The sequence below is a fragment of the Cetorhinus maximus genome, chromosome 9, assembly GCF_964194155.1.
Source record: "Cetorhinus maximus chromosome 9, sCetMax3.hap1.1, whole genome shotgun sequence".
NCBI lineage: Eukaryota > Metazoa > Chordata > Chondrichthyes > Lamniformes > Cetorhinidae > Cetorhinus > Cetorhinus maximus.
The window spans coordinates 108,444,110-108,459,164 of NC_135887.1; the positions used below are offsets into that span (position 1 = coordinate 108,444,110).

General features: G+C 40.5%; 1 long non-coding RNA gene across 1 annotated transcript; it reads right to left on the reverse strand.

Moving 5' to 3' along the window:
- Nucleotides 1–3,362: 3,362 nt before the first annotated feature.
- Nucleotides 3,363–9,331, reverse strand: LOC144684241 (uncharacterized). The gene is made up of 3 exons (XR_013577462.1): nucleotides 9,156–9,331; nucleotides 5,185–5,279; nucleotides 3,363–3,548 (listed from the first exon to the last, which is right to left on the reverse strand). It is a non-coding gene; the product is annotated as an uncharacterized LOC144684241 (long non-coding RNA).
- Nucleotides 9,332–15,055: the final 5,724 nt, after the last annotated feature.

The following is a 15,055-nucleotide window of genomic DNA, read 5'->3' on the forward strand; positions in this document are numbered from 1 at the left end:
AAATACAAGCATAGCCTGTCCAACCTTTCCTCACAAAACACCCCACTCAATCCAGGTAATAGTTTAGTAAACCTTCTCTAAACTGCTTTCAACATGAGACCGGCAAACTTCACATGCCTGCTGGGTACCCACAAGCAGCTTGGCAAGACTATATTAATTTCTGGCCACTGTAACTCTCAGGTAGGTATTGGAAGACAGGGGTGGCCTGGAAATGGGAGTCACTGATCAGGAAGGAGAAGAAGGTAGCAATCAGAAATGGGTGTAACCAGTAGCCAACAGCAGCCTGTGTTTTCACTGTACTTAAGATGATTTTTGCAAAACGGTTGAGGTGAACGACAGACAACACTGCAAGGCTAACAATGTTGATTGAAATATGCAATTTTGGCTAGCTGAGGTGGTGCAGCAACACTCAAAATGTGTTCAGTCTTCATGTTAATAGATCTGTTGAAATATGCAATTGAAAAGAATAGGGTGCTATTACTGTAAAAGAAGAGCTTGCAGGAGGTTGGCCATGAGCCACATTCAGGTGCTGTGTTCAGTCAACATCATAAGCAAGGCAAGAGTCAACACTGTATGTACACCAAACATAGAGATTTGTCTGTTCCCCCACCAAGTCTCCTGAAATATCAGATCTGTTAAAATAGATATGGTTTACTCTTGTAAAAAAGTGTTTTTTGAAATAAACTGGAGCACACTCTCAGAATCAGAACATTTCAGGTAACAGATTGTCACTACCCTTTGAGAGTGTACACAGGAGGCTTGCTTCGCAGAACAATTGAATTGCAAAACCCTTTTAAAGCTGTTTTCCTGGCTTTGACAGTGTCTATTTTGGTCTTGATTGCTGATGGTTTAAAACTTGAAACCTATTTTCAAAAGATTACACATTTGGTTTATTATTACTCTACATATTTTGCATGATCTGGTGAATATAGTGATCTGATTGCCACAAGTTTGAAAAACATCAATCCTATTGGACAATATTGGTCCTCTGGTATCACTGCAGCTTTGAATGTTTTTTGAAAAATTAAATTAATTTACTAATTATAAAAATTTTTTTAAAATGCCACCCATCTTTTATCTGGATCAGACCTTTTGCTGTTTGATTGCTAAAAGTTGGATTTGAATAATTTTTATGGGCATTTGAGGAGCCCGTGTTGAAACAATGTTATGTAATTGGAGCTATTTGTATGGTATTACAGGATAGCTCATATGCATCCTGAGCAACTGCCTTTCCCATCTACCCCTCTGCACCGCTCCCCCCACCCCCAAACTTGACACCATCACCCTGAACCTACATGTGATAACACATATACTTGGCCAATGTGCTGAATCCCTTCAGGTGAGACCTGGAGATATTTTTGGCTGGAATGGAGGCCACCTCATACAAAAGGTAGGGACAGCATAAAATTTATCAGGGTCAAGGTGATCCCTAGGGTTATTTTCAATTGCATAAGAGGGTTGGGAGGATTTGTATCTTTTTTCAGCTCTTGCCAGGAGTTCTCATGATTTTGTGTGGGACGGGGTCTGTTATGTATTGTGATACACAAGTGTCATAACTGTGTGGGACAAGCTGCTGGACGAGTGGGGTTTTCCCTGTCCATCATTGTTCTTTTATCAACATGAAGCATTCAACCACCTTCCGAAGGGCAATAAGGGATGGGCCTAGCCAGCGATGCTCAAACCCTGTAAATGAATTTAAACAATGCACAGTTCTCAAATCAAGGTAGCATTTCAAACTTGATGTCTCCCTGTCATTAAGTTTATTTAGCAAACTTATTAGTGTACTAGCAGGCTACTCATGTTGCTGAATCAGAGGGGGAGGCGCTGGCGGTGGCATAGTGGTATTTTTACTAGACTAGTATTCCAGAGACCCAGGGTAATGCTCTGGGGATCCAGGTTTGAATCCTGCCACAGCAGATGCCAAAATTTGAATTCAATAAAAATAAATCTGGAATTAAAAGTCTGATGATGACTATTGTCATAAAAACCCATCTGGTTCACAAATGTCCTTTAGAGAAGGAATCTGCTGGCCTACATGTAACTGTGATGTGTGAAGATAACATTTTTTTAATCTAGCAGTAAGAAAACTTTTTATCCCCCAGGCATGAATGAAAACACAATTACTTCACACTCTGACCTCAACTCATGCAATATTCTCTCAAAATCCTTCAAAGAACCATATCATATTTTACCATATCATATCATATTGCATCATTTTTTTTATTCATTCATGGGCATTTCCAGCATAATCCAACATTTATTTCCCATCCCTAACTGCCATTGTTCAGGGAGCATTTAACATATCAACAATGACTGCTTGAATAAGGTGTTAGATGATGACTATAGTCCATGGAACTTTCTGGAAGAAACTTGGTGAGGGAAAAAACAACACAAGTGTGCAGAGCATTTCAATAATTCTGATTATATATCATGGTCAGAATTTGTGTGTCTTATTGTTGTCTGTGATTAAAGTGTCTTTTATGTGTGAGGTGTGTGTATTTAGTTACCCTTAGAATGATTTGTCTTAATTTAAATAATTTCCAGCAGCAAGCTTTTGCAATTTTAAAAATAAAGAAGATTATTTATTATGACATGCTTGTCCTGTGGTTTTAACATGATATCTCACACACAATAGATATGGATGAGTAGAAAAGCAATACAGTTACAAGTTGTGATGATTTCAGTCTCTTTTGTAGCAGACCTGTAGTTTCTTAACTGAATGTTGTAGCTGTAGTGGAGTTTGGGTAAAAGCAGGGGATTCTCAATAACCTCCGAGGTTCTCGTAGTTGAATTGCCAGGAGGTCAGTTCTCAGGTGAACTTGAAGGTGGAACAAGCTGGGGAGAAGATTTCTTTCCTCTCTTTCCAGGTATAGCGGTTTTAGCTTGACTGCATTGTCTTGTGGCTGGTTTGATAGCTTTTTGTATTTTTTTTCCCCAAGAGTATACTTCATTCATAAAATTTGTAATAGTACAATACAAAACATTTCAACTTGGAAATTACAGAAAGTGCAATAAAATTCATCTTGTCCCCATACAGCATGTTCTACTCTTAGGTGCCTCAATAGAGTTGTAGTACTCTTGATATTTACAATATACATTCCATGTCAAGAATACAACCAACGGGCAAAATGTTAAAAATTAAAAATTAAAAGCGTAATAGAATTCAACTTTTCTCTATATGGCATGTTCCATTCTGAGGCCCCTCAATACTCTTTCAATACTCTTGATGTTCATAATGTACATTCTTCGTCAGTCATACAGCCCCAGGGGTTTTACACAGTTTCCAACCCCTCATTGCACGATGGCTGAAAGGCCTTAGAAGCAGTCTTTCCCCATTGTGCCTCTGCTGCAGCTGCCCCAAGCTTTGGTGTGTCTTTTAGTACGTAGTCCTGGGCCTTAGAACGTGCCAGTCTGCAATACTCAGTTGAGGACAACTCTTTGCACTGAAAGACAGTAAATTTCGGGCAGACCAATGTGTATCTTTCACCAAGTTGATGGCCCTCCAGCCATAGTTGATATTTATCTTGGTGTGCGTTCCAGAGAACAGACTAGAGAGCACAGAATCCTGCACCACAGATCTGCTCAGGATAAACCTCAACACAAATTGCTGCATCGCTCTCCGGACATTGTTTGCAAAGGCACACTCCAGAGTGAAGTAGACAATGATCTCTTTCCCCACCAAAACCATCTCCAGGTGGTCTTTTCAGATGGACTTTCTCATGGTGGTTGTCATCAGAATAGCTTCTGCTGTTACTTTTAAACAGCTACTTAAGTCACTGGTCATGCTTCTAGCCACACTTAATCTAACCTGAATTTCATCCTTGGAGGTAAATTTGGTGTTTATCATCAAGCCTCACTGATATGTAGCCTCATTGCTGTACCTGCTTGCTAAATTTATGTTCCTTAAATAAGTATACCCAAGTCCCTCTGCACATCAACATTTATAAGTTTCACGCTTTGTAAAAAATATTCTGCTTTTCTATTCTTACAACCAAGTGAATAACTACACACTACCTCACGTTATATTCCACCTTGCCACCTTGTTGCCCACCCAGTTAATCTATCTATAACTCCTTGCAGCCTCTTTGTGACCTCTTCACAGCTTACATTCCCACCTAATTTTATATCATCAGCAAACCTAGATTCATTACTCTCTGTATCTCCGTCGTGGTCACTAATATAGATTGCAAATAGCCGAAGCCCCAGCACTGATCCATGTGGCATTTGTCCCTACCCTTCACTTCCTGTCCATTAGCCAATCTCTATCCAGGCTAATATATTACCCCCAACTCTATGAGCCTTTATCTTGTCTATTAAGCTTTTATGTGGCACCTTATCAAATGTCTTTTTGAAATCCAAGTATGTTATATCTACTGGTTCCTCTTTATCTACCCTACTAGTTGCATCCTCAAAAAACTCTAATAAATTTGTCAAACACAATTATAAATCCATGTTGACTTTGTCTGATCATACTGTGATTTTCTAATGCATTGCTAAGACTCCCTCCACAGATTCCAGCACCTTCCCGGCAACTGATGTCAAGCTAACTGGCCAGTTTTCTCCCTTTTTTCTCCCACCATCCTTTCTTGAATATGAGTGTTGCATTTGCCGACTTTGAATCCGCTGAGATTGTTCCATAATCTAGAGAACTTCAGAAAACCATAACCAGCTATCTCTGAAGCTTTCTTTTTTGGAACTCTGAGATATAGGCCAACAGGTGCTGGGGATTTGTTGGATTTTAGTCCCTGAAGTTTCTCCAATACTTTTTCTTTACTGATGTTAGTTACCATAATTTCTTCAGTCTTCAAAGAAACAATTCAAACTGTTCAACAAAAACACATTCCATTGAAAAACAAAAACTCAGGAAGAAAGATCCATCCATGGCTTACTAAGGAGGTAAAGGATAGTACTAGATTAAAGGAAGAGGCTTATGATCTCGCAAAGAATACTAATAAATAGCAATTCATAGCAAGTTATTTTATCAGTTCCAATTTCAGAAATAATTATGGCCAGGATTGGTTTTAAATGATGTTTTTACATTTAGAGACAGAAGTGCTTGCAGTCAGTTTAGAGTTGACTTTCATGACCCCCTCCCCCGCCCCCCAGTACTCAAACACTTTGTCTCGAAAGATAACAAGTGGTAACAAAAGACTAAATGGTTAAAACCAAGTCACAAGGCAAAACCTTTAGTCCAAGTTTGATGTCTGTAGATAAGTTCTTGAATTTGTAAGACACTGAGTCCCTTGCTGTATTATCAGTACTCATGTGGCCCTGGAAACCTGTTTTAAAAAAGAAACACAAAAAACAGAATCCATTTTGGCTGTTTTTAGGAGCCCAATGGGTTAATCTGTCTATAAATGTCTTTAATATCTATAAATTTAGAAACTTAACTTTTAGTAAGGTCCAAAATATATGCACTTAGCAATATGAAAGTTGTATGGTGAATTTAAAAACCAGCTGTCAGTAAAAAGGGTTCTCTGCTTGTTTTTCCAAGGGGTGGAGGAAGACATTCTCAAATACTCACAATTGTCAGTTTAAGTATTTTTTAAACACTCTGATCAGAAGATCCAAACTCCATTTTAAACTCTGCTTTTTCAAAAGATTATTTTGCTACCCTTTCTTCAACTTTGCTCAAACTTCGATTAAATTGCAGTTGTTTCAAAATCTTTTAATGTTTTGTAAGACATTTCTCACCGATGATTATGTTTTGGTGTAGCCAGGATTTTAAGACCAAAAGAATTAAAGACAGACACCAGCTTCTCAAAAAAACAACACTATAACCGTACAGACCAACTGTAGAAGAGGAACAGAATATTTCCCATATTTCTTTGGAAACAATTTTCAAGTTCTGATGTTCATTATTTAACCAGATTTGAAAGAAACACTCAGTAAAACATGTCTTTAATTTGAATTTTAGCAGTTCTTTACCTGTGGTAAAAATGTTTTGAAAAGTTCACATTAGATTTTGAGTCTGCTCTTGCTCCTCCTTGTGCTGTTTTAAGCCTCGCTGGGTCCACTTCCATATCCAGTAGATGACCTTCCTCCATTCCCATCAGTTCAAAATCAGATTCAGTGATCATTTTGCTGAACACAGGTGTGGTTCTAAATTTCCTATTTCTTGCTACTTTCTCCATCCTATTTCCACTCTGTCACGTCTGTCTTTATCTTTCTATATTGTTCTAATGAAGCTCAAAACAAGCTCCAGATAGAGCACCTTATCTTTCTATCAAGCACTCTTTAATCCTTTAACCTTAACATTGATTTTACTAACTTCGGTTCCCACTTTCTCTTTGGCAGGAGGTACTTGGTGATTGGGATGGACGTGCTTGCGTTTCCAGGTTAGGAAATGTTCGACTAGCAGGCAACCTGCGTTCTTGGTGTTAACCTGCTTTTATTTATTTTTTTCCAAGTCTCCTGAGCTGCTGGACTGAACTTCGCTTTGTCAGTTTTCTGTACTTTAATTCTATCTGCCTAGCTTCCCACAGCCTCAGCTGTTTGCATGTACTCTGTGTAATGTATATTCCTTATTTGTTTATATCTCTCAGGCTTCTTGTTGTCTCATTTTCTGCAGTTCCTTTTTATATACTATTGATTTGTCATATTCGTTATTTAATGTTTTAATCCAGTTCAGTGATCTTTTGAATTTAATGATTCCTTACTGGGTTTGGCGGTTGTTAAAAAAATGTTTTCCTCATCGCATCTGATTGTACTAACACCCCTGTCTACCTCTTTCTTCTGTTTTGATAATGATTCAGCACCCAAAAAATTAACTTCTCTGTTCTCTCTCCACAGATACCACTTGACCAGCAGAATGTTTGCAGTATTTTCTGTTTCTGTTTCAGATTTCTAGTATCTGGAATTTTTAATTTGTTTTTTTTAATTGATGTGACATACTGTTCCTGTCTAGTGCAGTGTACAATGAGTTAAGAAAGCTACATCATAGTAATGTTTTCATTTCTTAGAAGTATTGTGAAGATCTAGAAAAACTTCAAATTCTGGAGCTCAAAGTAAAATCAAGAAATTCTGAAAAGATGCAAAGGCTGACCAACATTTGAGGGATATAGGTTAATATTAATCACAACTCTGAGGAGCCTTTAACATGAAATGTTAAACTTTCTCTATCAACTTGCTGTCCATTTGTATTTTATTTTACTTTTAAGATAAACCATTCTCTTGGAATAAGTCTCAATTTACAGATATTGCTCCATTTTGCTATTCACAATTGAAATACATGTTTATTTTATCTACAGATACAGAAGTTGTTATACCAGTGGGGTTAATAACTGCAAGTGTAATTATTAGCATATTGGTGTGTACAGCGATCATTGGTATTCGATTTTTAATGTACTTGAAGTATTTCAGAAAAGGTAAAATATTCTTCAAATCACTTTAGAAAAACAAGAGGGATTATTCTTGATCTGTACTGAGATGGCTCATCTCTGTTGGAGTTTTTGTTTCGAGTGCTTTTCTTGGAACTGGGCAACTATTGATTTTATCAGAGGTCAATCTAAAATTATGCAACAAGCAGCATGAGTGATATCAGTGCAGTGTATAGGCAAGGAGCCCCAACATAGCAGGTCTTTCAAATAAGAAACTTTAGATTTTTGGGAATAAACTCAGTTTTATCAATATTATTTGCAAATAGTCAATCAAAAGTACTGTAAAGAAAGTATTAACCCAGGCTTTTTTTCTTAAGTTACCAAACTCCACATTTTTAAAAATAACTATTTTGCTCTGCATGTGACTAAATACTTTGCATGTGTTTGTTTCTGAACAGCTCAGTTTAAAGCTGCAATGTCCATCAAAAGAGGGAAGTATAAATATTAATAAAATATCATGGACTTCTGTTCTCTGGCTTCAACATTTGACTCAAAATGAAATAACAGCTCTGAAATGAGGAACTGAAAATGTAGAAATTAAATGCAAGGAGCTTGAAAACTACTGCTTCTCTCTGTTTGCCCTCCTGCCACACCACAATCATGTTTGTGAGCACTCAGGCTCTCACCCCTTTGTGTGTTCTCACCTCTGTCTCACAGTCGGCTAAGTATATTTTCTGAGTTTATAAACACAATACGTTGTTCTGTTAACACACTAGTGCTGATCATTCATAAATATTGTCTTTTTCTTTTTAAAAAAATCAATATATTTTATTATGCTTTAGAAATTATCCCATTTGATTTCTTTCCAAAGAATACTTCGGGGTGTAAGTGCTAGAAGATGATGAAAATGGTACAGCTAACTGGTACTAATGTACCCAGAGAAATTCGGTGCTCTACACATGGCCATACTGCAAAAAATAAATTCAACTGAAAGTCTCAGATTCAAGCAACTGCATCAATTCTAAGTCAAGGCTTTGGGCCAGGCTGAAGACTTCAATAAAAACCTTAATGAATGCATTAGAAGACATCAATGAATTTAATCATGCTGATATGATATGTAATTACAAATATTTATACATCTTAATTTGATATTATTGCCTGCTGTAATTAATTGTTATAATGTTGGATGTAAAACTATTTTACAAAGTATTTTGAGTTATTTGTGGGAACTTGGTTCCAAGATTTCACAGAATGACTTGGTTACATCAGCAAAATCATTGTAAATCTGGGCAGAGCAATTTATAAAAAGGGTAATAAGAGAGTGATAGCAGGAAGTCAAGTGTCCTGGGGCATATTTGGAGATGTAAGATTGTTTTTAAGATACCAGTATATTTTAAATCTCCTATAATGTTGCTCATGGTGAGACACATGATGTGTCTCTATTTTGTCCTCTCTCTCCCTTCTTGTGACGCTCATTGTGATGGTTGCCTAATTTTTATGTCCACTGATCTTTCTCCCAAGATCTCTATGTCTATTTGATTTCCCTCTGGGTCTAGCTTTTCCTTGGATGATTTTCTCACTATTTTGTGGAACACTGGCTTCCTTCATGCATTACTGATCTCTGCTGTTCTGTTTAGTTACTGACTTCTGTCCTTGTGTCCTGATGTTTCTGTACTTTTGCCTTAGTTTCATACTTGGTTTGTGATTTGTCTATTTGTGCCTTTCTACCTCTCATACCTTTATTTTAACTTAAGGATCCTAATGATCATTTTGGTCAAGGCAAATTTGTTTCAATAAGAAACAGGTTATTTTATTTCATTTTTAGTTAGAGATTACCTCTACTGTTGTATTGTATTAATATTTGTTATTCCAGTAATAATGTCCAGCACAGGATGAATTCATGCTGATATTTTTGAAATGACAGACTCTGTGGTAAAGAATGGATTAACTGCCAAATGTTCATTTTTAGTTCCTCCAAAAGTTTCTGATATCAGCAAACATCCACGGATTATACATTTGCAAGAAGCTCTTCTGAACTGTCAGATTTCTGGGTATAGGCCTGAGAATATTTCTGTTCACTGGTCGCTACAAAGGAAATAGGACAAGAAACCAAATACCATTCATCAGTGGAACTATACACTGAGGGACTTGCAGGATCCTGTAGCAGATGTCCATCAGGAGCTTATTTCAAAACGTGGATCTGTAGGGGGTGGTGGTGTGAGTCAGTTTCACCTCTGACTTCTGAGCGCTTCGAATCACTCCCACTCCCTGGGTTCTAGACCTTGAACTTATTTGGGGGTTGTGATAAAGTGCAGCAGACAACTGGTTTTGGTGCAAGATAAACTGAGTTTATTGAAGTCACAAATGAATTTATAACATTAGGATTACACTGAGATTATACAGACTTACAAAGTACACTTATTTAAGAATGGGGAACACATGGCATAACGAGGGAAAGATCACGCTACTAATCCCCTTACCCTTGTCCCACCCCCAAAACCTAACTAAATTGAACTAGGAAAGGTCAGGGATCATGCTCACCAACCCAGGGTTCCTTGACAGTTCGAAATCCAGCCAGGTAAGCCGGTTGCAGCTTTGGGGTACGCTCTTTGTGTCCTCTGGGGCGGGTCATCCCCATGTGGTCCTGGTCTGTGGAATCTGTGAAGGTTCTTCAGTTGAATGGAGGATGCGGTTGTGGGAGGTCGATCTTCGTGCTGCGGTTGCGGCCTTGTTGTCTTCGGTTGAGCCTGCCACACCATGCCCCTCGCCGTGATGTTGCCTGCGGGCTTGCAAAACCTCCTGATCTTCTTGCTTAAACTCTGTTTCAACCGCTCCCAACTGCTCACTGCCTGCTAGCTGGTTTCCCTCCCTCACCCTTCTGCTGGCTGGTTTCTCTCTCTCTCCTTCGTAGCTGACTGCCCAGTTATACTGTCTTTCAAATTTCTTATCTCAATCCAAATCAAGGTTAGTTCTTTGTTTGATTTTGGTGGGCTTCCCCGATGATTGATGTCTTGTTTTGATTTTGATGGGCTTCAGTTTCGTGTGAGGTGAAGTCTTTCTCTGGGTTGATTGTATTAAAGGGAAGAATGCGTATTCTGTCTCCACTCGTTGTCTGGTTTCAAGCAAAACAATCCACACTCAATAAGCCCAGGCATGTGCAGCCCCAAGCCTTCACGGGCCCAGCCTCCTGTCTGCAGGGTTTTACATTTAACTCAGCAGTTTAAAAGTCCAAAAGTCATATCTTTGTTGATGATATGAAAAATGTGGGAATTTTGAGAACCCTTCAGTTCTCAACTTGGTGAACAAGATGAATCCTTCAAATTTGAGATGCCAGCTGTTGAACACAACAATGATGGTAGCTCCAGTGTGAATTGCAAAGTTATGTTCTGGCCTGATATTCATAAAGATGATGAAGCTATCCTCCAGGTTCAAGTCCAACATAGTACCCTTGAAAAGCCTATAATTAAGAAAGTCAAGCTGAAAGTTGAAGGAAGTAAGTGTAAATTACAAGTGATGCTAAGTGAACAGAACCAAAGAAATCTTGTTTATAAAGAGATATACGGGTACATTTATTTTGACACAATGAAACTATCTTGTTGTAGAATGGTTTCCAGAATATTATGGGTAAAATAATCCACCATTACATGTAGAGGAAAACTTGTCACTGGCATGTCAAATCCCTAATCGCTCTGTCCAGTTATGTATTTTATCCAACTCATTCTGTACATTTTATGTTGCCTCCTTTAATTCCACTGCCCTTGTATTTAGGAATAACCTTACATAAAGAGCAAGATGCAGCAGGATCGCAACATTTGGAGAGCAGATACTATATTACTCACTGGTCTGTAATTCATTAATCTTATACATTTAGACTGGGGGTTGGCAGCTTTTGTTTTAGCAAAAGAGTTTTAAAAAAAACAAACTATTGGGAACCTCAGCAAAACAAAAATAAACAATAATTAAAGGCATAAGCATACCTTAAGTAGGAAAGTGGTTTATTGGGAACCTAAGGAATATTTGCACATATTTGATGCTGTAAAAGGTCATTTGCTTTAATCTCTCTCTGGCGTTTATAAGAATGACTGCAGTTACAAGTGAATTTTGGGTAATTTCCTCTTCCATCTCCTGACTCCCCAAAGCCTGTCCATCATCTACAAGGCACAAGTCAGGAGCGTGATGGAATACTCTCCACTTACTTGGATGAGTGCAGCTCCAACAACTCAAGAAGTCCGACCCCATCCAAGACAAAGCAACCTATTTGATTGGCAACCCATCCACAAACATTCACCCCCTCCACTACCGACGCACAGTGGCAGCAGTGTGTACCATCTACAAGATGCATTGCAAGGACTCTCCAAGCCTCTTTAGACAGCGCCTTCCATGACCGCTATCATCTTGGAGGACAAGGGCAACAAAGGCATGGGAAGTCCACCACCTGGAAGTTCCCCTGCAAGCCACACACCATCTTGAGTTGGAAACATATCACTGTTCCTTCACTGTCACTGAGTCAGAATCCTGGAACTCCTTCCCTAGCAGCGCTGTGGGTGTACCTACACCACATGGACTGCAGTGGTTCGAGAAGACATCTCATCACCACCTTTGCAAGGGCAGTTAGGGATGGGCAAGAAATGCTGGCTGAGCCAGCGAGGCCCACACCCCGTGAATGAATTAAAAAAAAAACAACCCTGTATATAGATTGGGAAAAAATCCAGTTCCTACATCTCCTGAATAGGTAAAAACAGTTACTTTTGCTTTCAAAGTTGAATCTTGATGCTACACGGATCTTCAATTTGCCTTCAACTTTGAATTATATTCTGGAGAATCCTTTCCCATTGGCTGTGGGTGACAAGAGGAGGGTCTCTTTTGGGACAAGGGTTTGTGGATCAGTTCATAATCATCAGTCAGCGTGGCTGCCTGCCTGGTCCCTGTTACCCCCTGTTCCTCCATGTACATTCTTATTGGGAAGGCTATGGAGTTTTTAAAATCCTCGGGGAGAATTGCCTCACAGAGGTTTTTGTAAGTGGCTTCTGTTTTAAGTGACTGCACCCACTGGTCAAAAGTAAGTTGCTTAAGCCTTTCGAGTTCCAGATATATCTGATCAGGCCATTTCCTGAGAGTACGGAATTTCTGATGGTACGTCTCCGGCACTAGCTGCTATGCACTTAAAATGGTCCTTTTTTCTGCCACTTAGTCAATGGCACTTCCCTCAGGCAAGTGAGAGTAAACCTTGCGAACTTTGCCTGAAAGCTTACTTTGCAATAGCATGGTCCAATGTTGGGCTGGCCACTTTAACTGCTGTGCTAAACGTTTGAAAAGAGATGAAGGAGGCTTTCACCTCTGCTTCATCCAATTTAGGGATTAAATGAGCAAACCGGATTACCTCAACCCTTGGCCAGAACTTTACGCCCCACAGACCAGTGCACGCCCAACCCGAGCGGATATAAAATCGCGCGAGATGACGTCAGGTGAGCATCCCGACATCATCATGTACTTGCACAATATTTCACTTGGTGGGTGCGTGCAGCAGCCGGAAGCACTGCCGCCGACAATTAAGTGAGCAATTAAACCTATTAACGATGTAATTAACAGAGCTTTTACGTGGCCCATCCACATTTACGGTTGGTGGACGGGCCATTCTCCCAGGCGACATTCACATTTTTGCTCAAACCCCGATCCAGGGCGGGATGAAATCTCCGTGGGGAAATAAAATTAAAAGAGACATCTGGGGACTAGTATTTTATGAGGTTTCTTTCAGGTGTCTGATTCTGCTGCATGAACATATATTTGCAGCATTTTTGTCAATTCCTTTATTCTGTGGAGATCTACAGCTCCCTGGGCAGCTGTTTGTTTCAGGGAGCTCACGGGAAGTGCTCACCCACACCCTCAGTTAGTTCGGTGCCCACCCTCTTCCTGACCCCACCCCGGCAACACTGATCATTTCTCTGTGCGTGTTTCATGCTGGTTGGCTATTAATGGGGAGGCATTGGCATAGTGGTATTGTCACTGGATGGTAATCCAGAGGCGCAGGGTAATGCTCCGGGTACCCGGGTTCGAATCCTGCTAAGGCAGATGATGGAATTTGAATATGGTAAAAATCTGGAATTAATAAGTCTAATATCAATTGTTGTAAAAGCCTGTTTGGTTCACGAATGCCCCTCTAGGGAAGAACATTACCTGGTCTGGCCCTACACATGACTCCAGACCCACAGCAATAATGTGGTTGACACTGAAATGTCTAACAAGCCACTCAGTTGTAACAAACTGCTAAAAAGTCACAAGAAAGGAATGAAACCAGATGGACCACCCAGCATTGACCTACGCATTGGGAAATGGCAATCTCAGCCCTGTCGACCCTACAAATTCCTCCTCCCCAACACCTGGGGGCTAATGCTGAAATTGGGAGAGCTGCCTGACTAGTCATCCGCATGGAATCATACCTGACAGATAATGTCCCAGACACCACTGTCCCAGGACAGGCCCAGCAGAGGTGGCGGCACAGTGGTATACAATGGGAAGGGTGTTGCCTTTGGAGTCCTCAACATCGACTCCGGACCCCATGAAGTCACATGGGGTCAGGCCAAACATAGGCAAGGAAACCTCGTGCTGATTACCATGTACCTTGCTCCCTTAGCTGATGAAACAGTGCTTCTCCACGTTGAATACCACTTGGAGGAAGCACTGCAGGCGGCAAGGATGCAGAATGTACTCTGGTTGGGGGGACTTCAACGTCCATCACCAAGAGTGGCTCGGTGGCACCGCAACTGACTGAGCTGGCCAAGTCCTAAATGACATAACTGTTAGACTTGGTCTGTGGCAGGTAGTGAGGGAACCAACAAGAGGGAAAAAACATACTTGACCTCATCCTTAGATGCATCTGTTTGTGACAGTATCGGTAAGAGTGACCGCTGCACATTCATTGTGGAGACAAAGTCCTGCCTTCGCATTGAGGATACCTTCCATCGTATTGTGTGGCACTACCACTGTGCTAAATGGGATAGATTTGGAACAGATCTAGCAACTCAAGACTGGGCATCCATGAGGCACTGTGGGCCATCAGCAGCAGCAGAATTGTACTCAAACACAACCTGTAACTTCATGGTCCAGCATATCCCCCCACGCTACCATTACCATCAAGCCAGGGGATCAACCCTGGCTCAATGAGGAATGCAGGAGGGCATGCCAGCAGCAGCACCAGGCATACCTGAAAATGAGGTATCAACCTGGTGAAGCTATAACACGGGACTACTTTAGTGCCAAAGAGCAGAAGCAGCAGAGCATTAGACAGGGCTGAGCAATCCCACTACCAACGGATCAGATCTAAACTCTGCAGTCCTGCCACATCCAGTCGTGAATAGTGGTGGACAATTAAACAACTCACTGGAGGAGGAGGCTCCACAAATATCTCCATCCTCAATGATGGAGCAGCACGGCACATCAGTGCAAAAAATAAGGCTGAAGCATTCGCAACAATCTTCAGCCAGAAGTGCCGAGTGGATGATCCATCTTGGTCTCCTCCGGGAGGTCCCCAGCATCACAGATACCAGCCTCAGCCAATTCGACTCACTCCACGTGATATCAAAAAATGGTTGAATGCACTGGATACTTCAAAGGCTCTGGGCCCTGACAATATTCCGGCAATTGTACTGAAGACTTGTGCTCCAGAACTTGCCGCACCCCTAGCCAAGCTGTTCCAGTACAACTGCAACACTGGCACCTACCCGGCTATGTGGAAAATT